The sequence below is a fragment of the Phascolarctos cinereus genome, unplaced genomic scaffold (genome assembly GCF_003287225.1).
Source record: "Phascolarctos cinereus isolate Bilbo 61053 unplaced genomic scaffold, phaCin_HiC Scaffold_2;HRSCAF=192, whole genome shotgun sequence".
Lineage (NCBI taxonomy): Eukaryota > Metazoa > Chordata > Mammalia > Diprotodontia > Phascolarctidae > Phascolarctos > Phascolarctos cinereus.
Genome location: NW_027555625.1, coordinates 62,853,789 through 62,880,173, shown reverse-complemented (window position 1 = coordinate 62,880,173; position 26,385 = coordinate 62,853,789). Strand labels below are relative to the sequence as shown.

Here is a 26,385-nt window from a genome sequence, read left to right as displayed (position 1 = left end):
ATTTTTTTTCTCTTGTTGCCTTCACTGACTGATTGGGTGGGTGGTCTGGGGGCGGGGGGTGAAGGATTATTGTTAGTTTGATTTCAGGAGGCTAAACTCAGTTTGCAGCTAAGAAATTGATGTATTCTCCAAGTGTTACTTACAAAAACTCTTCTATCAGCTGCTGGTGGAGTAGGGAGAGAGGGAAAGCTGAGTGATTTTCAAAGAGGTAGGTAAGAATAAGGCTTAGGGGAGGATCTTTTTTCAGACTGGAAACAAAAGCGCTGAGTTTACATGAGAAAATGTGGCACAGCTTATTTCTTTATTTCTCTTTCTTCTTTTTTTCGTGAATAGTATTTTAATTTTTCCAACTACATATAAAGATAGTTTTCAACATTCATATTTTTTCCTTGCAAAAATATATTTACTAATACTGGCATTAACAATGAGAGCAAAAAGGCTTTTTGTATTATTGTTATATAAAATACAAATTCTTTTAAAATACTGTTTACTTTATCTCATTCTTTTAGAACTTCTATTATGTGTATATTTTATGATGTACACTATATATTAGTATAGTAATATATCATTTTTAGAAAATCTATAAACTGTATTAAACATCTTAAAAATTATTCAGGTAACAAATATCTTTTCATTGATATGCCCCTCTTACCCACCACTCCTCCATTAAGCAAATTAAAAACAAAACAAAACATATCTTTTAATACATATCTATAAAGTCTGAAAAAAAAACAAATTCTTACATTAACTGTGTCTGAAAATGTAAGGTTTTTTTCTGCATTTTAACTTCATCACCTCTCTCTCTTTCAAGAGGTAAGTGGAATATTTTGTATTCATTCTTTTGGATTCATGTTTCATCAGGATTAGTTAGATAAGAGTTCTAAAGTCTTTCCAAGTTGTTTTTCCTTAGAATGTTGTTGCCATTGTATAAATTGTTTTGATTCTGCCTACTTTGCTCTCCACTCATTCATAAAGGCTTTCCTGGTTTCCACTGAAATTGTCCATTTCATTATTTCTTATTGGGACAGTAATATTCTGTTATGTTCATATATCACAATTTCTTTAGTTATTACCCAGAAAAAGGACAGTTCTTGGCTACCATGAAAAGCTACTGTAAGTGTTTTTGTGCCTATAGGTCCTTTTCCTCTCTCTTTGATCTCTTTGGGCATAGATCTAGTGGTTATATTGCTAGCTCATAGGGTATGCACAGTTTGGTAACTTTCTGGACATGGTTCCTAATACTTCCTAGAACGGCTGGACCACATCACAGCTCTAGTAACCATGCACTAGTATACATGTTTTCTTATAGATCCTCTAGCATTTGTCCTTTTCTTCTTTTGCCAGTTTGATATTAGGTATACAGTGGAAACTCAAATTTGCTTAAATTTGCATTTCTTTAAGGATTAGTGTTTTGAACATTTTTATGTGATTTTTGATAACTTGGCTTTTTTCCTTTGAAAGTTTTCTGTTCATATCCTTTGCCATTTATCTATTGGAGAATGGTACTTAGAAAATAATGTGATTACTTTCCTATGGATCTTGGAAATAAGAGAAACTTGCTTCAGAGATTTTGTCCACCTACATTTATAAATTTTAACAATCCAAATATGAGATCCTTGACCAGTGACAAATGAATAGTGGAATCATATCAATCTTGAAATTCTTGCTATAAATCGAATCAGAAAACCAAGAGTGGCTCACAGGTTCTTCTTGGAGAGGTAAATAAAAGATGTGGTAGAGTTGGTTTTATTGTATGCCTAAAGGCCACAAGGAATCCCATTTCATGGGACCTTTGGAATCCATTAAAATGTGTGTTTGTTGCAAACAGGGTATGCCCATTTTTATAGCCCTTTGGGCACAGTTCTGAATTTTTCTCCAAAGTAGTTGAATAAGTTCACAAATCCACCAAGAGTACATTAGTGTCCCAATTTCCTCACATCTTCTCCAATATTTATCATTTTCCCTTTCTGTCATATTAGCCAATCTGAGGGGGTACCTCAGAATTGTTTTAATTTGCATTTGTCTAATCAATGGTGATTTACAGCATTTTAGTATGGCTATAGATAGCTTTAATTTCTTAATCTAGAAACTGCCCTGTTCCTACCTTTTCATTTATGAGTTGGGGAATGACTAGTATTCTGATAAATTTGACTCGGGTCTATGAGTCTTTGAGAAATGAGAGCTTTATTAGAAACACTTGCTACAAAAATGGTTTCTTATCTATCTGCTTTCCTTCTAATCTTGGTTATGTTTGTTTTGTTGGTGAAAACCTTTTTTAATTTAACATAATCCAAGTGATCCATTTTTGTATTTCATAATGTTCTCTGTCTCTTGTTTGGTCAGAAATTCTTGCCTTCTCCATAGATCTGACAGGTCAACTGTCCCTTGCCCTCCCAATTTGCTTATGGTATCACCCTTTGTGTCTACATCAGTATCCATTTTGACTTTATCTTGGTATATGGGGTGAGATGTTGGTCTATGCCTAGTTTCTGTCATACTGGTTTCCAGTTTTCCTAGAAGTTTTTGTCAAACAATAAGTTCTTATCCCAGAAGCTGGAGGCTTTGGGTTATTTCTTTATTTTCATGCTCCCAAACCACTATGATTATAGAGGAGAAAATGAAGCCCAGCTGATGTATGTTAAAGTCACTCGCAGGCATTTTGTATAGGGTTATACTTTGATCTGCTTTGATAAAGGTGGAGTGCTAATCTTTCAGAGGCACACCTGACTCTTGTCCTTCTCATCCAGGCAGAGAGTGGCCATGTGCCCTGACACTTCAGCAATCTCTAGCTCTTGGACTCTAGGGTGGAGAGCTGGGAGAAATCTTAAGGACCATTGAATTCAATGCCCTTTTCCCATTTCATCAAAGAGGAGAAACAGGCTTAAGGAAGGGAATAAAATTGAAACAAGTTCACACAGGCAGTAAAAGGGAGAGCTACAATTGAACCCCTATTCTCTGAGTCCAAATACAGTACTCAGTGCATCCAGCCTTCTGACCTATTCTATTCATATTTGTTGTGTTGTTCAGTTCTTTTTCAATTATATCCCACTCTTGGTGACCCCATTTAGGGTTTTCTTAGCAAATATACTGGAATTGGTTTGCCATTTCCTTCTCCACCTCATTTTACAGATGAGGAAACTTATGGCAAATAGGTTAAATGACTTGCCCAGGCTGGATTGGAACTCAGGAACATGAGTCTTTCTCGCTTGTGCTGTTGCCCGATGTAACTACTTTTCATCTGCCTTTCATCCTCTTCAGTCTCCTGTCTCCCTTCTTTGTCTACTGTCTTTCCCATGCCAAGAAAGCACTTCCCCTGTCTAGTTCTGTTGACGACTCTTCATTAAAGACCCAATTTGGGCACTGTCACTTCTAGCAGAGCTTTTCCTAACCCTTATATCTTTTCCTAGCTCTTTGCCAGGAACTCTCCTTTATGCCTCTCCTTCTATTCCTATTTGTTGGTGCACAGGTCATTGTTCTCTAGGAGAATGGAAATTCCTGCCATTTGATCCTCAATTCAGAGCTGAGGGCATTGCCCATAATAGGTGCTCCTGAAGTCTTTGCTCAGTTGGATCATACTCATTTTAGCTCTGTGCTTCCCTAAGCTGGGCTGGGGGTGGGATTATTGGGAAGAAGTGGTTTTGATCTTGAGCCTCAAGTTCCCCAAAGCTGGACAGCTCCTGAGTCAGTGGCAGAGCTGTCTCAAAGTGCAAATGGTTCTTCTCTGGAGTAAGTTCTCCATAACTGGAGATCTTTAAGGGAAATGTGAAAAGAATCATGGCAGAAATAGGAGGCTTGCACTCCCATATAAGGAAAATATGGTCATGGTGGGGGATTTAGAAGGGGCATTTGGACATCATTTCAGACCTCTGTCCCTGAGGATTTTGTCCCTTTTGTTCACAGGGCATCATGCAGATGACCTCATCAGGACCACTGAGTCTGGACAGATTCAAGGGACTCAAATCAGTATCAAGAGGATTGACAAAGATGTCAATGTTTTCCCGGGAATCCCCTTCCCCAAATCCCCTGTAGGGGCCCTGAGGTTTTCTCCTCCACAACCACCAGATTCCTGGAGCAATGTGAGAGATGCAACTACTTTTCCACCTATGTAAGTGCCTTCCTGTCTCCTTTTCTTATCAGATAAGCCCAGGGCACCATCATGTCTTACTCACATTTTGTCTCTCTGTGCTCTGCACACATTATACATTTGTTAAGTATTTCTTGAAGGCATGAATGTTCCCTGGGCTCAGGTAATTGCTTAATGATAACAGTTCATGTTTATTTGGATTTTAGAAAATAACAGACTTCAGAAAAATACTGAGGCACTTAGTACACATATTGCTACAGATAGGAAAACAAAGGCTAACAGAGATAAGAGGCAGCTTGAGTGGCTCAGAGAATAGAATACTGGGCCTGGAGTTAGAAAGACCTGAGTTCAAATCTCACTTCAGATACTTATGAGCCATGTGACCTTGGGCAAGTCACTTCACCCTCTTTGCCTCAGTTTTCTCATCTGTAGAATGAGCTGGAGAAGGAAATGGCAAACTGCTCCAGTATCTTCACCAAGAAAACCCCATAAGAAGTCACAACAGGTCAGACAGGACTGAACAACAACCTAGATTAAGTGACTCACCCAAGGTCACAAAGTTAGTAAATAACAAAGCCAGAACTCACAGACTGATAGGCTCAGAAAGCTGGAGGTCATTGAATCTGACCTCTGATTTTGTTTTTAAGCAGTTTTAAGCTTTTTGCTTTGGAGACCACACTTACTGCCACTTCCATACCCCAGCCTCTCTCCCACCCCTCCAACCTAAAGTTCCTCTGTAACAAAGAAAATCAAACTGACACAGCCAGCAGTGATGCTCTTGTTAAAATGCCTTTAGTCACAGTCTATCTTGGTCTAGCTCGACTTTCATCGACCTGTGGCAGGTTTTCTGAGTTCCTCACATTCATCCTCTCTTTCAGTGCAATCACATTCCAGGACATTCACCCACTTCATTCATTCACATTCATGTTATTGTTATTATTGTTATCATCATCATCATCATCATCATCATCATCATCATCATCACCATCATCATCATCATCATCATCCCCATGTGATTCTATTCAGATCATTCACCTTTTGTGTTTTCCAAGTGTTTGCAGGATGTCACTACTCTAGAAAAAATGGCAAGGACCATGAAAGTAAACATCCCTATAACTGCCATTTCTGAAGACTGTACCTCCATATCTATGTTCCCGACCATGCAAAGGAGGGGCCGGATTGCTGGTAAGCCAGAGCTCTGTACCTTTCCTAGTGGGGAATGAGAATCCTAAGGCATGACAACTGCATGGGACCTTGGAGGTCACCTCATCCCACCAGCGTGGGAACAGTCATCCTCTCTATATCTCTGGGCAAGTCATCTACCCTTCCCTGAAGTTCTTCTGGTGAGGAAGCTCACTAGTTCTCAAGGCAATCCACTCTACTTCTGAGTAACAACTCACATTTTTAGCAAATGTTTGCTTCTGTGAGGCTAAAATCTGCCTCCTTATACCTTCAAGGCATCTAGGTGACACAGTGGATAGAGTACCAGGCCTGGAGTCAGGAAGACTCATTTTGCTGAGTTCAAATCTGGCCTCAGACACTTACTAGCTGTGTGACCCTGAACAAATAACTTTACCCTGTTTGCCTTAGTTTCCTTATCTGGAAAATGAGCTGAAGAAGGAAATGGCAAACTACTTCAGTATCTCTTCCAGGATAACCCCAAGTTATCATGGGTCATGGAGAGTTGGACATTACTGGAAATGACTGAAATAACTTCATGCAGTTCGTTCCATGACCTGGAATGATATCAATTTCTGCTACAGGTTATTATTGCTAAAGGAACACAGCAAAGCATTGATAGAGTGTGATCTTACCATACACTTCTTGATCCTGTCCAGGGCTATCATCTTATTTCTGTATGGAACTCTACTATGCGGAAACTCTCTCTATTCACGAGGACAGGCACCTGTTTCGTAATTTAGAGTCTTGGCTTGTCTGGTGTACTGAGATGCTAAGTAACTTCTTTGTGGTCACATATCTCATATGGGTCCAGGGCAGGACTTGAACCCAGCCCTACTCACACCAAGGCTAGCCCTCCATCATCCACACTAGGCTTCCTTTCTGAAAATAAATGATAGTGACTAAAACTGCTCACATGTCATCTCCCCATGAAGCCTTCTCTGAACCTCAACAAACCAACATTCAACTCAACAACCATTTCTACAAGCCTGGAGCCCTTCTCCTCAGTGCTGGGGACACAAACAGAGGTGTGGTTTCTCTCACCTCTGAGCTATCTCAATGTTATTTTGGATCTTCCTTATGGCAATTATCATACACATTATGACACTTAGTACAGACAATGTTTTTCTGTCGTTTTTCGGTTGTGTCAGATTCTTCATCACCCCATTTGTAGTTTTCTTGGCAAAGATGCTGCAGTGGTTTGCCACTTCCTTCTCCAGCTCGTTTTACAGTTGAGGAAAGTGAGGCAACCAGGGTTAAGTGACTTACCCAGGGTCATATGACTCAAAACTGAGGCCAGATTTGAACACAGAAAGATGAGTCTTCCTGACTGAAGGCCCATCACCCTATCCACTATGCCACCTAGCTGGCCCAATATAGAATACAACAGTCTGTATTATGGTTTTTGATCCATATTCTATCCTTGACCTTTCGTTCACTGAAAGTACTTTGAGAACAGGGACCTAGTCTTATTCAAAATACCCATTACACATAGTAGGTACTCAGTAAATGTATTGAGTGAATGAATATACCACAAAGCCAGAGCAAGTGCCTAAATATAGGATTACCGATGTTGTTTTCATAAAAGGAGTTTGGAGTTTGGAATACTCCAGGGCTTGGAGGATTCGAAGACTAGAGGAAATGCCACCCATGCTGGCCCTGCAAAGGGAAATAATGAATGAATTTCCATTGCTTCCAGGAGACTAAGGGGCACCTGGAAGGAAGGAATGAGCTGGGGTGGGTGTCAGGTTGCCTCATTCCATGGAGCAGCGACCATTTTTACAAGAGAAACTGAGCTCGCTCAGGCAAAGCTCAGCAAGACTGGCTTCAGACCAGTTATACTAGAAAGAATGGGATCTTACAGTATTCTTCATTGTTAGTGCCCTAACAGTTTGTATTTTGTGTGGAGGGTGGGAAGGGAGATGGGTGTAGTAGCAACCAAACCACAGAGTGTGGTGAAGAGAACATAGCATTTAGAGGGGAAGTTCCTGAGATCAAAGCCCAGCTCGGCCACTTACCAGCTGTATGACCTTTTGAAATTCACTTAACTTCTCTGGTCCTCAGTTTCCTCATCTGTCAAATGGGGGTGTTTCACTAGGCAGTCTAAAATCCCTTTCAGCCCTAAAACCTATGATCCATAGGGAGCTGATTGTCCCAGGAAGATTCCAAAGAGGATCTGAACTGCCTCTGAGTCAAGTCAAGTGGGCTCTTACCTGAGATGTTCTGATGCATATCCTGTCAGCTCTTGATATACAGTATCTTGATAAGTGAATTCACTCACATGTAGAGCTACTTTAACATTGTTCACAAGGTAAGCACCAGGTACTGTGCTAAGTGCTGCAGTTACAAAACAAGAAAGCAAGATAGTCCTACTGTGTTAACCTAACCCCAGGTTGCTGTACTACATAGTAATAAGGCCCATGGTTACATTAGCTTTCCAAGTACCTATTTTCTGTAGTGTCTTACTCTAAAGCTACCTAACCTTTTCACTGTGCACTCTAGAATGTCTGCTTCATAAGTAACAAGCTTGTTTTCATCTTTAACCCTTTCCTTTCTCACCCCTTCTAGCTATTTGTACCTACCAAACCCTGACTTTTTCTGATGACACAGCTTTTCTGGTGACCATTTCCAGCCCTATTTCCATTTTCACTAATGCCTCCATCACTGGGAAGCGGAAATACTCTTTGTTTCCCACGACCACTTCAAGACTCTCTCTCTACCACCATCATTAAGCAACTTCTCCTCCTTCGAGGTTCATTCAGTCCATATTTATCACCTAATCAAGATTCTAGTAGCTGTTTACCATCCTCTGGGACACACTCCTTCCTTTCTCAATGAGTTCAGTGCCTTCTTTCCAGTCTTTCATCCTTTCCCAAGCCCCACCTTCATACTGAGGGACTTCAACATTCATTTTGATATTCCTTTCAACATTCTAACTCCCCAGTTCCTCAGTGTATTCCTTTCTCATAACCTACTCTTCCACCCCACCTCAGCTAGATGCAGAGATGGTACCACTCTTGATTTTACCCTGACTCATGAGTATTCCACTTCTATGTTCATTAACTCTGAAATTCCTCTATCTAGTTATACTCTCTTATCATTCCACTAGATCCTCTGCCTGCTAAGCCCTAACCCTGTTCTTCATACTCACCTTGACCTTCAATCTCCCCACCCCTCAGTTCTTTCCCAAGCAATCCCCCCTGCCTGGTCATATTCTCTCCAATTCTCCATCTTAACTCCTTAGTGAACCACTTCAATTCTACACTGAACCATTATCCTAAGACAAATCTTTCCCTGCCAAACCTCAGTCTTGGATTACTCCCATCAACCATTCCTTTTGCTCTTCTTTGCATACTGCTGAATGAAGCTAGAGAAAATCATGAAACCATGTTGCCTGCATCCATGCAGATTAATGTTACATAATCTTAACTGAGTCCTCACTCTGCTGAGGCAACATTTTTGAACCTAAATAATCAGTTCACTGTCTCATTCACCAGAGTGGCTTTTCTAAACCCGTTCATGCCTCCTCAAAGTTCTCATGGCTCATCCTCTCTTCACCATCTCAACTAGAGTCTTGCTTTCTATTTTGCTGGGGGGGAAATGAGCCACCCACTGAGCTCCCTCATATCGCCTCCTCGTTATCTCACATTGATCAGACACCTTCTGTTACTATCTTCTCCTTTACCTATCTTATGTGAACAGATGGACCTTTTTTTTTTACTTAGGTTAATCTTTCTACACACACAAATTATTCCATTCCATCCAGTCTTCTCCAGAAGATTGCCCTTTCTATCATTCCCACTTTCAAGATTCTTTATCTTGCTCTCTCTCTCTCTCTCTCTCTCTCTCTCTCTCTTCTCTCTCTCTCTCTCTCTCCCTCTCTTCTCTCCCCTCTCTCTCCCCCATTCCCCCTCCACCCTCCACTGGCTGCTTCCCTACTACCTACAAACTTGTCCTTGTCTCTCCTCTACTCTCAAAAAACTTTACTGGATCTATCTATCCAGCCAGCCAGCCAGCCATCCACTCATCCATTCCCGCTAGCTATCATCTCATACATCTCCTCCATTTTATGGCTAGACAGCTTGATTCTTTTTTCTTACTCTCTTCAACCTCTCCAGTCTGACTTCCAGTCTCCAGACCAGAGACCTACAGTATCCCATCTACAACTATCTCAAAATGCATGTCCCACTATAAACTCAATATTTCCAAAACTGAACTCTTTCCCTTTCCCACTAAGCCCACCCCTCTTTATAACTTCCTCATTATTTGTTAAAGGGACTAGTATCCTCTCAGTCACAGGCTTGTGATCTACATGTCATTGTTCACTACTCACTCACTTTTCCCCTCTATCCAATATGTTGCCAAGTCTTATTGACTCTACCCTTGTTACATCTCTCATATACACTCACTTCTCTCTTCTGACACTACCACCCCTCTAGTGTGAGCTCTTACCACCTTACACTTGGACTAATAATACCTGCTTGGTTGGCCTCCTTGCCTCTTCTCTCCCTGCTCCAGTTCATCCTCCACTCAGCTGTCAGTGATCTTCCCACAGCACAGGTCAGACCATCACCACATTACTCAGTCAATCAGTCAGTTAACCAGCATTTTTTAAGCACTTATTATATGCCAATGACTATCTTAAGCGCTTTGGATACAAAAGAAAGTCAATTCCTACCTTCAGGGAGTTTAATTCTAATGGGAGACTACATATAAATAGCCATATAGATACAAAATATATGCAACGTAAAGGAGAAGTAATCTCAGAGCGAAGTTGTGACAATTGTGATTTTTGAAATACATTGTGTCATGTTGTTGTTATAAGTGATAGGACTCCAAGCTGCAGCCACAAGCTAAGTTATCCTATGGACCAAAGAACATTTAAGCAACAGCAGACAGCCAGTACTTTCACAAGCCTTGACTTATTCTGATCCTGTGACTTAACCTCAGCTCGTGAATGGACTCCCAGCAGACTGCATGCTTTCTACTGGCACCCACTCTTGGAGTCCCTGAGTACTGCATCAATAAAGGATCCTGGGGAACTTCCATAACTTTAAGATTGCTCTCACATGTGCTGATTGTTCCAACCAAACCTCTCTTTAAGGGATAAGACTGACCTGCTCAGTCCCCACTCTGAGTGTGTACTCCCACCAAGATATTGCCACTGTACAATTCTCCTGCATATGAATGCCATGAATCTCTGTCAATGCAGGTTGCTATATAATGTTTGTTTGTGTGTGTGTGTGTGTGTGTGTGTTGCTTTCATTTTTGCCTGCTTGGTTCACCACATGGCAATAAAGCTCATGCTTCTCCTAGCTTCCCCAGGACCAATTTTCTATAAAGTCTCAAACTGGGGTCCTTGCTCTGGAAGATCCTAGAAGCGAGGGTGTTTGGGTGAGGGGGAGGAGGAAAGGCTAGATCTGTTGAAGAAGGTGGAATGAGAGCTGTCTCCAATTCCTGGTAAGTGTTATGTATCTGAGGCAGGATTTGAACTCAGGTCCTCCTGACTGCAAGGCTAGTACTCTATCCACTGTGCCCCCTAGCTGCCCCTAGGAGAGTGATGTTGCTGGATGACAGAGTTCATGGAGAGGAGCCTGGCCTCATCCTACCTCTCTACTTTTCTCATACTCTTTCACATTCGCTACCTCCTTCCTCATCCTTGAATAAGATATTCCATTGAATCTGTTCATTTTCACTGCTTTTCCTTCTGGTGTCCTTCAGGACTTGGTGCTAATCCCAACTTCTGCAAGAAGCCTCTCCCTGCCTCCCTTACTGCCAGGGCCTTCCCTCTGGAATCATCCCCAGCCTCTCCTGTATAGATCTTGTTTTAGACACAGCTGTTTGCATGCTGTCTCCCTCATTAAACTGGAAACTTCTTGAGGGAAGGGACTATGTTTACCTTTCTCTGTTTGCCCAGAGCTCGGTATAGTGCCTGGCACATAGTAGGTGCTCAGTAGATGTCTCTTGACTTGACATTCTAATAGAGGAAGAGAAAACAGAGAGTGCAAAAAAGGAGGGGAGATGGAGAGTGGGGGCAAGGCAGCTGGTGGGGAGGTGGAAGAGATCAGGGAGTAAGCTGGAAAGGAAGGAAGCAGCATAATGGAGGTACAGTGAGTCATGGAAAGAAGCATGCACTAGGAGTCCTTCGAGTAGGGGAATTCAAGATCTGTCTCAGCAATTTACATGTGTAAAATCAGAACAGCAACAACTAGCATTTGTATAGTCCTTTAAAGTTTATAAAGCACTTTATAAATTGTGTCTCATTTTATCCTTGCAACAACTCTGAGAGACACATGCCATTATTATCCCCATTTTACTGATGAGGTAACTGAGTCAGAGGTCTATGTGATTAGCCTATGGTCACCCAGCTAGTAGACAAACACTGGTCTTGCCAGGTCTAGGTCCAACAGTCTATCCAGCTTATCATCCAGCTAGAGGAAATCGTCTTTAAATGTCATAATCCTGTGAACCTGGTGTTCTTCTTCAGAAGTCTCCAACCTTCTCTAATATCTGGCTTTCAGCACTGGGGATGAGCATGCACCTGGTGACTGGGGTTACCTGGATCAGGTGGCTGCCCTGAGGTGGGTCCAGAAGAACATTGCCCACTTTGGAGGAGATCCTGGCCTTGTGACCATTTTTGGCGAATCTGCAGGAGGAACGAGTGTCTCCTCACAGGTAAGTGGTAGAGGCATGACCTTGGCCTGAACGGGGCCTCTTGTAGCCAAAACTAGTCTCACAGACCTGAGTTTGTCTTCCTCTTCTCTTCTCTTCCCCCTCTCAGAACCACTGGAGCTGATGACTTCTTTCTCTAAAGCTGGCACCTGCGCTTGCCTTTCATTTGGATGTCCCACCACACTCCCCTGCCCTAGTCCCAAGTAATTACCTAGGCCCTTCTTCCTCTGACTTTACTGGAGAGAGAAGATGAGTTATCCCTTTTTTTGTTTAGAGCCATTTTTACAGGTATTTGGAGGGATTTGGGGGAGAGCTCAAGCAAGTCACTGCTTTTACTCCCTGAGTTATCCCTTTTAAAAGGCTTGCTAACTAGTTTGAGCAAGAGCAAATTAAATGAAATAATTCAAGGCACAATGGATCCCAGATTTCACCACTGAGGTTCGCCTCTTCCCAATGCTGCTCACAGCCCCTCTGTGTCTTCCCAGGTGGCCTTTGTGACCAGCTGTGGCTGCAGATCTGCTCTCTCCAGTGTTTGCTGATAAGCCTCTGAGAGCTTAGCATGGCTGGCCCTCCTACGACAGACACAAAATCCATCAGGGGGCTTAGAGGCAAAGATCTTCTGCCTTGGCAGCCCTCCTCCCCCAGGAGTTTGCACATTACTGACATAGCCTCCTGGATGTGATAAGTCATGGGAGGAAGACTTCAGTGTAAGGATAATGCTAAAAAAAAATAATAGCTGATGTGAAAGTGGGAAATTCCTGTGACATAGTGGGAAAAACTGTTGGATTTGAAGTAATTTGATCCTAACCACAATCCTGGGCTTTCTCATAATTAACAAAAAAAAGAATAATCAATAAATAATGTTATCTTGTAATGAGGCATCACATAGGAAAAGCATTGCTGGGTTACAGAACACAAGCATCTTATCATACTTTGTTATTGAACCACCCAGAAGGTCTTGGACGATGGCCAAGGCTACTTAGCCCACTTTCCTGTCTAACTGTCTTATAGGCCTGGTTGTACCAAAGGTCCCATAAAGAGGCCAGTGTTTCAGACTGTCCTATCCGGTTAGTATAGGGTATCACAGGATGAGTAAGAGTCCTGGCCTTCAGACTCCCAGTCTCCTCTGTCTCTGCTAAGCCAGGAGTGTCTGGTCTTCCACATGACAACTTCCTCCTTCTCTCTCTTGTCGTTTGCTCCCCAGGTTCTGTCTCCCATGTCCAAAGGCTTGTTCCACAGAGCAATCATGGAGAGTGGTGTGGCCATCCTCCCTGGCTTGTTTTCTTCCAGCTCAGAAATGGTTATGAATGTAACTTGCTTGTACTCTGTTCTTTACAATCCCTCTTATCCTTCCTTAGGCTCATTGGCCTCCCAACCCCATGGCCCAGTGTCCCATTGGCCTTCTAGCTCTCCTGGGCTATAAGAAGGTGCACTGGAATTCCATTGACTGTTCAACCTGAAAGTTACCATGGAGACCATCTAGTCCAGCCCCCTCATTTTACAGAGTAGGAAACTGAGGCAGAGAGGAAGGATTCTGTTCCTGGCTCTGCTTCTTCCTATGCCTGTGGTTTTAGGTAACACATTTCCTTCTTGGAGCCTCAGTTTCCTCCTCTGTAAAAGTAAATTCAACTAGATGGTTTGTAAAGTCCCGTCTAGCTCCAAATTCTGATTTCTGACACCCCCAGAACAATAGGAATTGTTCCTCAAAGGGGCCCAAGTACAGGTTAGATGGAATGATCTGTACAATCCCTTCTACCTCTCTAGTTCAGTCATTTTGTGACTTGTTTAAAGTTTCACAATGAGTTGGTGACTGAGCTGGGACCAGAATTGAGGTCTGTGAGCCAATATCATGCTCTTTCAACATACCAGACCCCATTGTGTGTCCTTTATGGATATTTATGTCTTTTCTCCCTGAGGAGATGGTAAGCTCTTTGGGAGCAGGGACTATGTCCTTATAACCTTCCCCTGCCCATCTCCATCCCCATTGGCTGGCATTGAGCCCTGTACAGAGAAGGCTTGAGATTGGGGGACTCAACCCCTTTGGAGGTCAGACAGATTCCTGCTTGGTTGCCTTTTCACCATTACTACATCATCACCTATAGAAATGATTGTTTTCTAGCTCACTGATGGGTATGAAAGGATTCCTCTATTGTGATACAGGCCGGGGGTTCCTCCGTGAGAATATTAACTGTTTGTTGGTGCCTCTTTGCAGGTCTTTGCCAATCTGTCTGATTGTGATACACACAGTTCTGCCCCTTGGTTCAGTGCAAATTTGAAGAGATCCTGGCCATTACCAAGGTATGGAAGCTGAGAAGCAAGGGTTCCAGTACCAAAAAGAGCTGCCAAAACAGCTTAGGGCAGGGCTGGACACCCAGCCTTCATGAGGTGGGATTGAGGGGAAGATCTTGGGAGAGTCACTCTCTTAGTCGCACTTTCCCCCTAGTAACTAGATGATCTTCAAGGATATTTCCACCTCCAATATTCTATGTCCAAAGGTCTCTTCTAGGTCTCATGTTCTGCTTTCTAGGACCTCTTGTACCTCCAAACATTCTGTGCTGTCTACTTCTATTTTGGAGGCTAAAGTTCCATCCCTTCTACTCTGGACATAGTATGTGTAAGAATTCTTCCAAAATTTTGTGTTCTAAACATTGCAGGTTCTAAGGTTCTAAGCTTTTTCACTGTCTAGTCTCATAACGTTTTCTCTTCAAATATTCTCTGTTTATAGAATCATAGCTTTAAAGCTGGAAAGATCCATTCTAATCTGATTCTAATATGCTGGGTTCCAAAATTATTTGTTCCAAAATAACCTCCACTGATAATATTTGACTGTACAAGATATTTTTTCCAGCTGTAAAGTTCTATGCTCTAACATTCTATAAGCTAAGAAATGGTGATGCAGTTAGGTGGTGCAATGGTTAGAGTGCTGGGAAAGTGGACCTGAGTTCAAATCTAGCCTCAGACACTAGCTGTCATTTAACCTGTTTGCCTCAGTTTCCTTATCCATAAAATGGGGATAATACCACATCCATCCCAGGGTTGGTGTAAGGACCAATTGAGACAATAATTGTAAAGTGCTTATTAGTACAGTATCAGTAACATAGTGAGCACTAAATGAGTGTTATGATGGTGATGATGGTGATGATGATGATGATGTTGGTGGTGGTGGTCCCCCTCTAGCTCCAATATTCTGTTCTCTGTCACCTTCCAGATCTAATACCCTATGGATTTTTGGAAGAAAGAATCACAGTTCTGGGAAGGCTCTCTCTATCCTCTGGGATCGAGAGCTCTCATCTAAATATTCTTTTCATAAAAATAGGTTATGTATGTGTATATATATATATATATATGCATATATATACACATATATATAATCTCATTTCAATAACTTTGCAAAAGCCAAGTACCATTGGTGGTACAAATATGATGTCATTCCCAAATTACAGACTTGGGAATTAGAACCATTGAATAGAATCACAGAGAGGTGAGGGAGCTGTTTGTTTTTATATTTGTATTCCCAGAGCCTAGAACAGTTTGGGGATTGATGTATTGATTGGATATTTTACAAAGGAGAAACTAAGTCCCAGAAAAGTTAAGTCTCCTTGACAAATGTCATACAGCTTGCAAATATCAAGATGGATACATGACCCCAGGCCTTTAACACCCAAGATCTTTCTTCATCACATTATGGTGCTTCCTCAAAGAATGGAATTCTTTGCCTGTACTCACTTAGCTATAAGTGTTAGAGTCAGAGTAAGTGTTATACCAGATCTAATTGCATCTAATTTTTCATTCATTTGTGTATGAATCTTTATGACTTCATTTGGAGATTTCTTGGCAAAGATACTGGAGTGCTTTACCATTTCATTCTCTGGCTCATTAAGGAACTGAGATAAATAGGGTTAAATGTCTTGCTCAGTATCTCGCAACTAGCAAGTGTCTGATGCCAGATTTGAACTAAGGAAGATGAGTCTTTCTGACTACAGGCCCAGCACTCTGTCCACTATTCCATTTAGCTGCCCCTACATCTAATTACTCTCTCCATTATGCCATGTTGAATCTTCTTCCTTCCATCTGAAAACTATTATGTTTTTCAAGCTGATTTGATGACGGTTTCCCCATTTGAAAACTGAGGGCACTGGACCAGATGATCTTCTAAAGCACCTTCCAGCTCTAAATCTACAGTCTTATGAATATCCTTTGCCAAAGCACCTGGGAGGTCGAGTTTCATTTTGGCCACAGCAGATGCCAAGGAGATGGGAGAAGAAAGGATTCCTGACTTTCAGTGAAACCCAAGTCTGGTATTCAGTTACTGAACAGTTTGGTGCCTCCGTGGCTTTCCTGCCTTATCTTATATTACCTCCCTGCATGCACTATATGCTCCAGCCAAAGTCATCTGTCCTCAGTCTTCTAAATGTTCCCTATACTCTCTTACCTGTGTGCCTTTGTTCAAGTGTGTCTTGTGTCTATACAGCCCTCCCTTCTTATTATCATACTGGTTTATAAAGTGCCTTTCTCATAACAATCCATGAGGTAGGGAGTGCAAGAAACATTATTCCCATTTTATAGATGAGTAAACCTCTGAGGAGGTGTCAGTGAATAGAGAACCGGTTCTAGAATCAGGAAGACCAGATTTCATAGCTAGCAGGAGACACCCACTGGGCAAGTCTCTTAACCTCTATTTGCCTTAATCTACCGGAGAAGAGAATGGTGAATTACTGAGAAAACCCCATGGATTATACTGGTGCGCTATGGCCCACGGGTTCATGAAGCGTCAGACACAACTGAACAACAAGAAACCTGTATGGAGCCTACAGGCAGTGACTTCTCCACTTCACCACCACACAGTCAATGAACATTAGAGCTGGGATTCAAGCCCAGGTGTCTCCCTGTTTTCAATCCAGTCTTCCTTCCTCCCCCACCTGCTGCCCTCATAGCCCCCTTTTGTCTGCTGAATTCTTCCCCATTCATTAAAGCCCAATTCCAGTGCCCAGTTCTTTTAGGAAGTTTTATGGGAAAAGACAATGACAATAATGTAGTCCAATGCAACATTTTGGAGGGGAGGAAATTGAAACCAGAGAGATGTCATTTTCCTAAAGTTACAGAGTGTGTTAGGGGCTGACCCAGGAATAGAATCCAGATCTACTGACTTTGAGGCCAGGTCTCTCCTGCCATATATTCCAGAAGCATTTCTGGAGCAGTGTCTCTGTCTGGCCTGGGGGGACACAAAGTTTGAGTAAAGGAATGGGTCCAAGATGGAATTCCCTTTCTTAGGGCAGAGGGCTTTACGCCATACACAGGTAACAGAACCTAAGTCCACCATGAGTGTCACAAGCATATGCAGTGGGTACTCTGAGGAAGGAAAGGGTCCTTCTGGCTGCTATCAGAGAAGGTTTTGTGGAAGATGTGGGAGTTATATAGGCTCTTGAAGGAAGTGAAGAATTTCAGTGGATAGCAATGGGGGAAGGGTCATTCTAGCCATGTGGAGTGAAGTGAGCAAGGCAGAAAGGTAGGAAAAGGTGGTTGACTTACTGTAGAGAGCTGGGAATCCATTATTGGTAAAACATAACCTATTTGGCACAAGTCAGAGTCCACATAGTATGAGATAAGGCTAGAAAGGTAGAAGAGAGGGCTCTGAATTCTAGACTAAACTGTAAGAGGTTTTCTTTGGGTAATGGGAAGGTCATGGCAACTTGTTTTAATGACATTGGTGGTACATTTTAATGACAGTGGAGTGTCATGAGCAGATCTGAGATAGTGAAGGAGTGAGAGAGAGAGAGAGAGAGAGAGAGAGAGAGAGAGAGAGAGAGAGAGAGAGAGAGATAAATTAGAGGGGGAGACATGAAGGCCAGTTTGGAGACTGTTGCAAGAGTCCAGATAAGTGGGGACAGCTAGGTGATATAATGGATAGAGCACTGGCCCTGGAGTCAGGAGGACTTGACTTCGAATCTGGCCTTAGTAATTTACTAGCTGTGTGACCCTTGGTAAGTCACTTAACCTTCATTGCCTCCAAAAAAGAAAAAATAAGAGTCCAGTTAAGTGATAAAAAGTGTCTAAAATAGTACGGTATCAATGAGAATGATGAGAAAGTAATAAACAGAAGGCAGATTATGGAGACAGACTTGCCTTTTCTTTTTTTCTGCTTGTTGTTCAGCATTTCAAGATAATCCCAGGTGTAGTTGATGGACAGTTCTTCCCCAAACATCCTGGCTGCGGAGAGTTTCACCACGTCCCTTCCATCACTGGTGTCAACAACCATGAATATGGCTAGGTTATTCCTGTGGTAAGATCCTAGCATGTTCTATTCTATGCCAGCTTCTTTCTGATCTCAACAGTTTATGCTTCTCTAAAGAATCATAGACTTTCTGAATAGGTCAGGAGCTTGGTAGCCATGGAGTCTAAGCCAGAGTTGAAGGAGAATTCCTTCTATAACTTGCTGGACAAATGGCCATCCACCCTCTGTTTGAAGACCTCCAAGGAAGGAAAACCTTCTCCCTCCTGAGAGGGCCTTTCCACTTTTAGGCAGCTGTCACACTTGGACAGGACACCATGACATCAAGTGGAAATTTACTTCTTTTTTGACTTCTACCTGTTGTTCCCAGGTCTGCCCTTAGGGTAAATGATACCAATTAATTGCCTCTTCCAGGTGACCAATCACCAAATAGCTAAAGGTAACTATCATGTCTGCTCCTGCCCTATGTTTTTTCTTTGGCCAGCAAAACATATTCCTTCAACCCATCCCTATGACAAGACCATGAGCCCCTTCTCAGCTTCTCTATATTTGGACCCAAATATGGTGCTCAGAACTGAACAACAGATTCCAAATAGACAATTATCCCTCCCATATCACTGGGATTGGGGGTGCAGCACCCCCACCATCCGGAATATTCATTTAAAATCTTTTGGCCTGCTTTTCATATCCAAGAAATAGATTAAACTATTATAGTATTAAAATATAAAATATGTTGACATTATCATAATATTTTTTACAAATTTATGAGTTTCTAAACGTTTTCTATATCATCTGCTGGCCCTCATTTGTCACCTACAGGTTCCACAAAACTCCCAAACAAATTTCCATTTAATTTCTTATGCCTACCCGCAATATATTGAAATCACAATGAGTAAAGTCATGATGCAAAAGGGGTAACTGTAGCCTCCCCAGAGGCAGAGCACAAAGGGCCTCTCACCTCCCCATGTCTCTCTTAACGCTGCTCAGCATCCCATTGCTTTACCCTGTTGCCTCCTTATGGGCTGTAGTTCACCACAATCCCTAGATCTTTTTCAAATAATTTGCCACCTAAACAGGCCTCCCTTATCTTGAGATTGTAAGACTTTGTCCCCATTGACTTTGATCCTAGTGACTGTGGTCAGTCCAATATTCTAGCCTGTCAAGGCCTTTTGTTGGATCCTGACTCCATATTCCAATATGTTAGCTGGCCTTCTTGACTTTGTGTCACCTGTAAATCTGCCTTTTCTAAAATCAGACAAGTTACCTGGAACAGGTTTCTCTGGAAGAATCAGAAATGATTCAGCCTTTGGTTATTTTCTCTATGGATGACTTATTTCATGTATGAATATGCTCAGAAGTTTGGGGAAAGAAGCCCAAGCTAGATCTAGATTCCCTTTATTTAAAATATACTCTACAAGCCTCTTCATTTTGTTTTCTTTTTTAATTTTAAAAATTTTTGTAGGCAATTGGAGTTAAGTGACTTGCCCAGGGTCACACCTCCTAAGTGTCTGAGGCCTGATTTGAACTTAGGTCTTCCTGACTCTAAGTCCTGTGCACTATCTATCACCTAGACGCCTCAAGTCTCTTTATTTTAAAAGTGAATAATACTAGTTTATATTACATAGTACTTTATAATTTACAAAAGACTTCTCTCATAGGGACTGTGAGGTAGGGACCATAAAGATGTTTATCCCCAGTTTGTAAAATAGAGACCTGAGGCTCCCACAAAGGACATGCTATAACTCTAGTCACACTACTGGGACTAGAACCTGGGCCTCCTCGTGGGAGACTAGGTCTCTTTCCTATGGACTTCAGGTCATCATATCTAAAGGCCATTGGGGCCATATTAACTTTAAATGACATGATATTAACAACCGTTTGTCAGCTGCCTCCTTAAGCACATGCATGTAAAGTCAGCCTATTTACATTAGTCAGAAAAATATGATTTTATCTCCCTTATTTCTAGCACAACGTACTATAGTAAGAATCAGTCTAAAGCCACTAGTCATTATGGAAAATCCATGACCACTGTTTAATATGTACTGGTTATTACCCACCATTTTGCTAGCCATTTTACAAAATATCCTGAGAATTGTTCAGCGCGTATTGGGCATTATTCAGCAATTCCTAAACAAATCTATGGCATAGTTCCTCCTTAAAGGGTAAAATAACTTCTTTGGATTAGTTTTGTTTAAAAAATGCATAAATTTCAAAATGTTCTAAAGACCATTCACAGTGCACCATTTTTCTCTACACAGGAAATGGACATTCCTGTATTTAAGGAAAAAATAGATAAAGAAAGAATCCAATCATTAGTGCTAAGCGCATTTTCGGTGAGATAACAGTTAATCAAGCTTTTTTTTTTATAAGCACCTACTACATAGCAGGTACTGGGCTAGGTACAGGGACAAAGTGAAATACTCCCTGCCCTCAAGGAACCTGCATTCTACAAGAGAAACAACCTGCACATCCAGAGATAGATGGAAAACATTCAGAGAACAAATCTTGGGGGAGGGCTAAGGCACTACAAGCTGGAGGAGGCAGGAAGCCAGAAAAATGTTCCATAGAAGGTGCTGTTTGAGCTGAGTCTTGCCAATGCAAAGGCATGGAGGTGAGAGATGGAATGGGAAGGGTGAGGAGCAAGAAGGTTGCCATACCTGGACCATAGAGTGTGAGGAGGGTAATTGTGTATGCATTATTATATTTCATATACACATAATATATATTGTATACATTATATTATATATTATGTATTTTATGTAATGTAGTGTGTGTGTGTGTCTGTGTGTGTGTGTGTGTGTGATGTATTCATTATAGACTGGATGGGACCAGGTTATTAAAAACTCTATATATCAAACAGAAGAGTTCATATTTAATCCTAGAAGTCATTGGCATCCAGTAGAATTTACTTAGTTGGGGGAGGGGAGTACAGTGGTCAGATCTGTGCTTGGAAAATCCCTATGGAAGATGAGTGGAGGATAGACTGGAATGAGGAGAGATCCAAGGCACAGGGACCAATCAGGAGGCCATTGAAATAGTCAATGGAATAAGTTGGGCTTATTGCTTGTGGTTGTTCAGTTGATTAGTCGTGTCTGACTCTTCGTGGCCTTTTGGGGGTTTTCTTGGCAAAGATACGAGAGTGGTTTGCCATTTCCTTCTCCAGCTCATTTTACAGACAGAGATCTGAGGCAAGCAAGATTCAATGACTTGCCCAGGGTCACATAGCTAATACATGTCAGAGGTCAGATTGGAATGCAGGTCTTTCCAACTCTAGGGACATACTTTATCTACTGTGTCACCTAGCTCCCTTGCTTATTGCTTACAATCCACCAACAAACATGCCCAAACCACCCACTGCCAGCTGTCTTCATTTTTCTGTTTCTCTGTCTCTTCCTGGGTCTCCTATAGGATCTTCCTCCTGAGCTTGGGCATCTGATAATAGAAGAATATTTAAGAGATACTGAGGACCTGGCAGAAGATCAGGATCAATTGCAGGAAATGATGGGGGATTTAATCTTTGTTATTCCTGCCCTCAAACTGGCCAAATATCAATATGGTGAGTGCGGCATTGACCCTTTCTAGAATCAGCGTAAGAATGGCTCGACTCTGTGGCAGTGTGTGTATGTCACCCACGCCCTCATGCAGAAGGAGGCTCCTGCTTCTGGCTTTGCTATCAGAGCCTCCAGAGTGGTTAAAAGCCCTTGTTCACCTTCTTTCTTCTCACATACCCACCTAAGTGTAGCCGGTGTGAACTCAGTGACCATTCTCTATAAATAACAATAATTAATAGTAACCACCCATATTTCTATAAGCAGATGTTCCCAGCATGTTTGTGGGTATGCATCATGGACCCCTCTGGCCAGGAAAGTTATAGATTCCTTCCAGAGTAATGTTTTCAAGTGTATAAAATAGAATACATAGATACAAAACCAATTATTGAAATCAAGTTATCACAGTGCTCAAATTTAAAAAAAATCCAGAACTCCTACTGGAGTGTTTTATTGTTATAAAACACTTTACATCCATTATTCTCCTGGATCCTTACAACAACCTCATCCCAATGGATAGAACATCAGACCTGGAGTCAGGAAGACCTGAGTTCAAATCCAAATCCAGACATTTAGCTGTGTGTCCTTAGCAAGTCATTGAACCTCTGTTTGCCTCAGTTTCCTCAACTATAAAATGGAAATGATAATAGCACTTCCATCACAGGGTTGGTACAAGGCTCCAATGAGGTAATATTTGTAAAGCACTTTGCACAAAGTGCTCTATAAATGCATATTCATAGGGCAGCTAGGTGGCACAGTGGATGGAGTTCTGGCCCTGGAGTCAGGAAGACTCCTCTTCTTGAGTTCAAATCTGGCCTCAGACACTTACTAGCTGTGTGCCCTTGAACAAGTCATTTCACCCTCTTTGCCTCAATTTCCTCTACAGCATCTTTGCCAAGAAAACCCCAAATGAGATCACATAGAATCAAATATAACTGACAGGTAACTGAACAACAAATGCTTATTACCTCCCCCTCCTCTTCCCATAAGGTAGACACTCCAGGGATTATTATCTCTACAGTTGAAAAATCACCCTCAGAGTAATAAAAGGATACCCCCAAGGTCATATAGTTGGTAAGCAGCAGGGCCAGGATTCCAACCCAGATCCTGTTACACCAGACCCCAGCACTTGTCCTGCCTCACGGCATAGTATTTGTTAAGGGGCTTCCCTCTAGGAGCTTGCCTATTAATGGCCACCTACCACTGCCCCCCCACCCTAAAGAGGGAATCATACCAGGGGCCCCTGGCATGTGGCCCTGCCCTGTGTTTAATGTGTCAATAACCGTGGGCATTTCTTATGTTTGCCTAGGTCCCAGTTTTCCAGTCTACTTTTATGAATTTCAACACTGACCAAGTGTATTTAAGGGCCTCAAGCCAGATTTTGTGAAGGCAGACCATGGTGGTAAGCTGCGTTTTATCTTTGGAGCCCCTTATAAGCAATGGAGATGGGAGGGAGTGGGAAGCTGGGAAGGGGGGTGGGAATGGAGGGAAGGGAGGGATTGTGATCATGGCTGTTTTACAAAAGAGGAAACCGAAGTTCAGAGAGAGAAATAGACTGCTCCAATATCATAGAGTTAGCAGGTCTAACCCCAAATCCCTTAGGAGGCACTGAATAGGGGCTGAGCTGGCTGAGAAGAGTTTGTGTTTTCATTTATTATTCTTTGCATTTATATCTCCAACCCTTGGTACAGTGCCAAGGATAGAGGAGGCAATCAGTAGTTACCTGGTTGACTGAGTTACTGAAGATTAAGAAATCAGCCTTGGAAGTCCCCAGGCTCCATCTGCTTATTCATGTGAACTAAATCAGGAGGTTGAATCAGCTATTCAGTTCAATTCAGTTTATGACTAAGCACATGCAACATGCAAAGCCCTCTTTTCAACTTTGGGTAGTCTCTGACTTCCTGGAGTTTACTACCCAGAGGGGAAGATGAGGCGTGAACACCAAAAAGACATTTCCCTATGTTAGTAGATCACTGACCTCACCAATACCCTCATTCTCTCCTCTGGGTAGACCCTGCCCTGTCACACCATCTCATCCTGTGTGATTCTTGTCCTTGTGCTCCCATAAATCTTGCACAGAGGATCTGCCCAATGTTCTGGAAGCCTTCCCTCCCTCCCTTCTCCCCTTCTTTGCTCCATCTCTCTCTCCCTTCCTTCCTTCCTCCCTTTTCTCCAGTTGTTCTTGATTCACTCTCTCTAACAGTGCTTCCATTTCTTGATTGTTGGACAAAAGTCTCACATTTAGCAGTCTTCAGAATTAATGTTTGTAAATAGTGGCAAATCAGTGTTTTTGGAAGTCTTCTCTCCCGATTTTCACCTTCTTGCTCTTGTTCTGGCAGAACTGGAAGGCCAGTGTATCCATTTATCTGTTTCATGACTTGCCATGGCTAATGAATTCATTATATTATGACCTAGCTACAGCTGCTGAGCCTGTCTGCGCTGCCCCGTGGAGGGGCCTTGAATGACAAGCAATGTCTGGGGCAGGGGCCACATGCAAAGACTTTCCAGCTACCAGAGTTTGTGCTATGCTGTTGTAGCTTAGAATAACAATTGTTATTATTAAAAATAACATTTATAATAATCTTGCCATTGTTATAATGACATATAATAAAATATACCATTATATAATTCAGCATGTAATTTTTATATATAATACTTCATTAATATATTATATATTATTACAAGTAAATAATAGTATAAATAAAATATAATAATGATATCTAGTGTTTATTTAACATTTTGTCAAGTTTTGTGAATCACTGTATATATATGATCTCTCCTTTTTTTATACTCCCAACAATCCTGGGGCACATGTCTTATTATTATCAACATTTTTCAAGCAAAAAACAAAGGCAGGCAGAAGTTAAGTGACTTGCCCAGGGTCACTCATGTAGTTAGCATCTGACATTGAATTAGAACTCAAGACTTCCTGATTTCCAGTCCAGCTGAATCACTTTGTTTTTTGGGGAGAGACTCAGTTATGGTGTCAGACAGATGAGGCCAACAGAAGCCCTGGGAGGTCCTCTGGGAGGGGAGTGACATGATGGAAACTGCTGGAGGAAGATCAGTTCAATGGCCAGAGCAGGACTGACTGGGTGGTTGGGTCTGGGGGCTGGAGGAAAGGAGGCCTTTGGGTCAGCATTTTGGCCTTAACCAAGATCTTTGTTTTTCTGTTCCTAGATTTGGGTGAGTTAACAGAAGAGGAAAAATTCCTGAGCCACAGAATAATGAGCTACTGGGCAAACTTTGCCCATCACGGGTGAGAAAGCTGCCCGTTGGTTTCCAGATGGTTTTGCTGTGGGGTAGTGCCTGTTCCTAGACACTTAAAGGTTTCCTACTTACATAGAAGTTCCCTGTGTTGAGGGCCAGATCTGAAGAGTCTAATATGGGACAAGGAATTTAAGTCAGAGCTTGACTCCTTCTTTTTCCTACCCTTAAGGGGTCATTTACTCAGAACATTTGACTCACCAATTTCCTGTGCCTGCAAGGTGTTAGAACACTCTGACCAATCCTTGAACCTTGATAACAAGCAGGTGTATACAATTAAAGTTGCACATAGGGGCTAGGGTTCCTCACATAAAAATCCTGCAAACAGCTCAGAGGTGATTGTTAGCTTTCACTATTTAAACTGGACCCTCAGAATAATAAATGGTTCAGTCTTTCACTGACCCACCTGGTACATGTTTCTTCATTTCACACTCCTCAGTGAGGTGCATCACTTAGTTGCAGGTGAAAAGTGGCGCCCAAACTGGGACCTGAAAGACAGTACAAGGGAACTGGCACTCTTGGGACTCTGGAGAAGAAAAATGAAGAAAAAAAAAAACTTTGGTGGATCTACACTGTGGAAACAAGGTCATTGGCAGCTCAACGCTGTGTAAACAAGGTAAGAGATAGATGGTCACAAAACACTATCCTTTAGCAGTTTTAGGGCTAAAGGGGACACCGGCCAAATGGGATATAGGGAAAAGAAAAGAAAAAAGAAAAGAAAAAGGCTCAGTAATAAGAGCATAAGAAAAGAAAAGAAAAAGGTTTGGTAATAGGAGCATAAGAAAACAAAAAGGGCTCGAGCATAAGAATAATGTTGCTTTGGAATGGCCATACGCACATGCTTTTGATTTTGGGAGGCACGCTTCAAATTGAAAGTATAGGTCAAACACAAAGTGGAAGCAAAGACAGAGAAGGTTATCTAGAACTTTTCAAGGAAATAGTGAAAGAAAGAGGTTTGCTTATTACAAATAGTCAGTTTCAGGAATTTTTGGAATGTGTAGAAACATGTTGCCCATGGTTCCCTCAAGAAGGAACAATAGACTTAGAAATATGGGAAACAATGGGCAGACAAATGAGTGAGTACTATAGGGAAGTAGGTCCAGGTGCATTTTCCACAGCTACATTCTCATTTTGGAATGTGCTAAAAATATGTCTTCCTCCCCGAGAATGTGCTATTTACAACAAAAGTACTTAAGTCAGATGTGGGGGCAGGAACAAAGGAAGAAGAAGAAATGAATAGAGTATTTGATGAGAAGCTTAGAATTGTAGAAGAGGATGAGGAAGATATGTGCAAGACCTATCACACCTTCCACGCCATTAAGACCCCCACCCTCATATAGATCAGGCTCATATAGAGAAGATAATGAGGAAGAGAATAAGAATTTAAAAAGCCATAAAATACATTG

General features: G+C 41.9%; 2 long non-coding RNA genes across 6 annotated transcripts in view; one reads left to right on the top strand and one right to left on the bottom strand.

Moving 5' to 3' along the window:
* The window catches only part of LOC144455779 (uncharacterized), a 140,568-nt gene that overhangs the window by 59,204 nt on the left and 54,979 nt on the right, over positions 1-26,385 (bottom strand). The window contains exons 3-4 of one of the 5 annotated variants that reach the window (XR_013484532.1): positions 25,386-25,505; positions 15,350-18,174 (exon numbers count right to left, since the gene is read on the bottom strand). This is a non-coding gene — a long non-coding RNA (uncharacterized LOC144455779). Of the gene's footprint in view, positions 1-15,349; positions 18,175-19,838; positions 21,597-25,385; positions 25,506-26,385 lie in introns of those variants that run through there. The other 4 variants (XR_013484536.1, XR_013484533.1, XR_013484534.1 and 1 more) reach the window with 4 other exon arrangements.
* Positions 21,633-24,982, top strand: LOC110210447 (uncharacterized). The gene is made up of 3 exons (XR_013484537.1): positions 21,633-21,720; positions 23,022-23,114; positions 24,893-24,982. It is a non-coding gene; the product is annotated as an uncharacterized LOC110210447 (long non-coding RNA).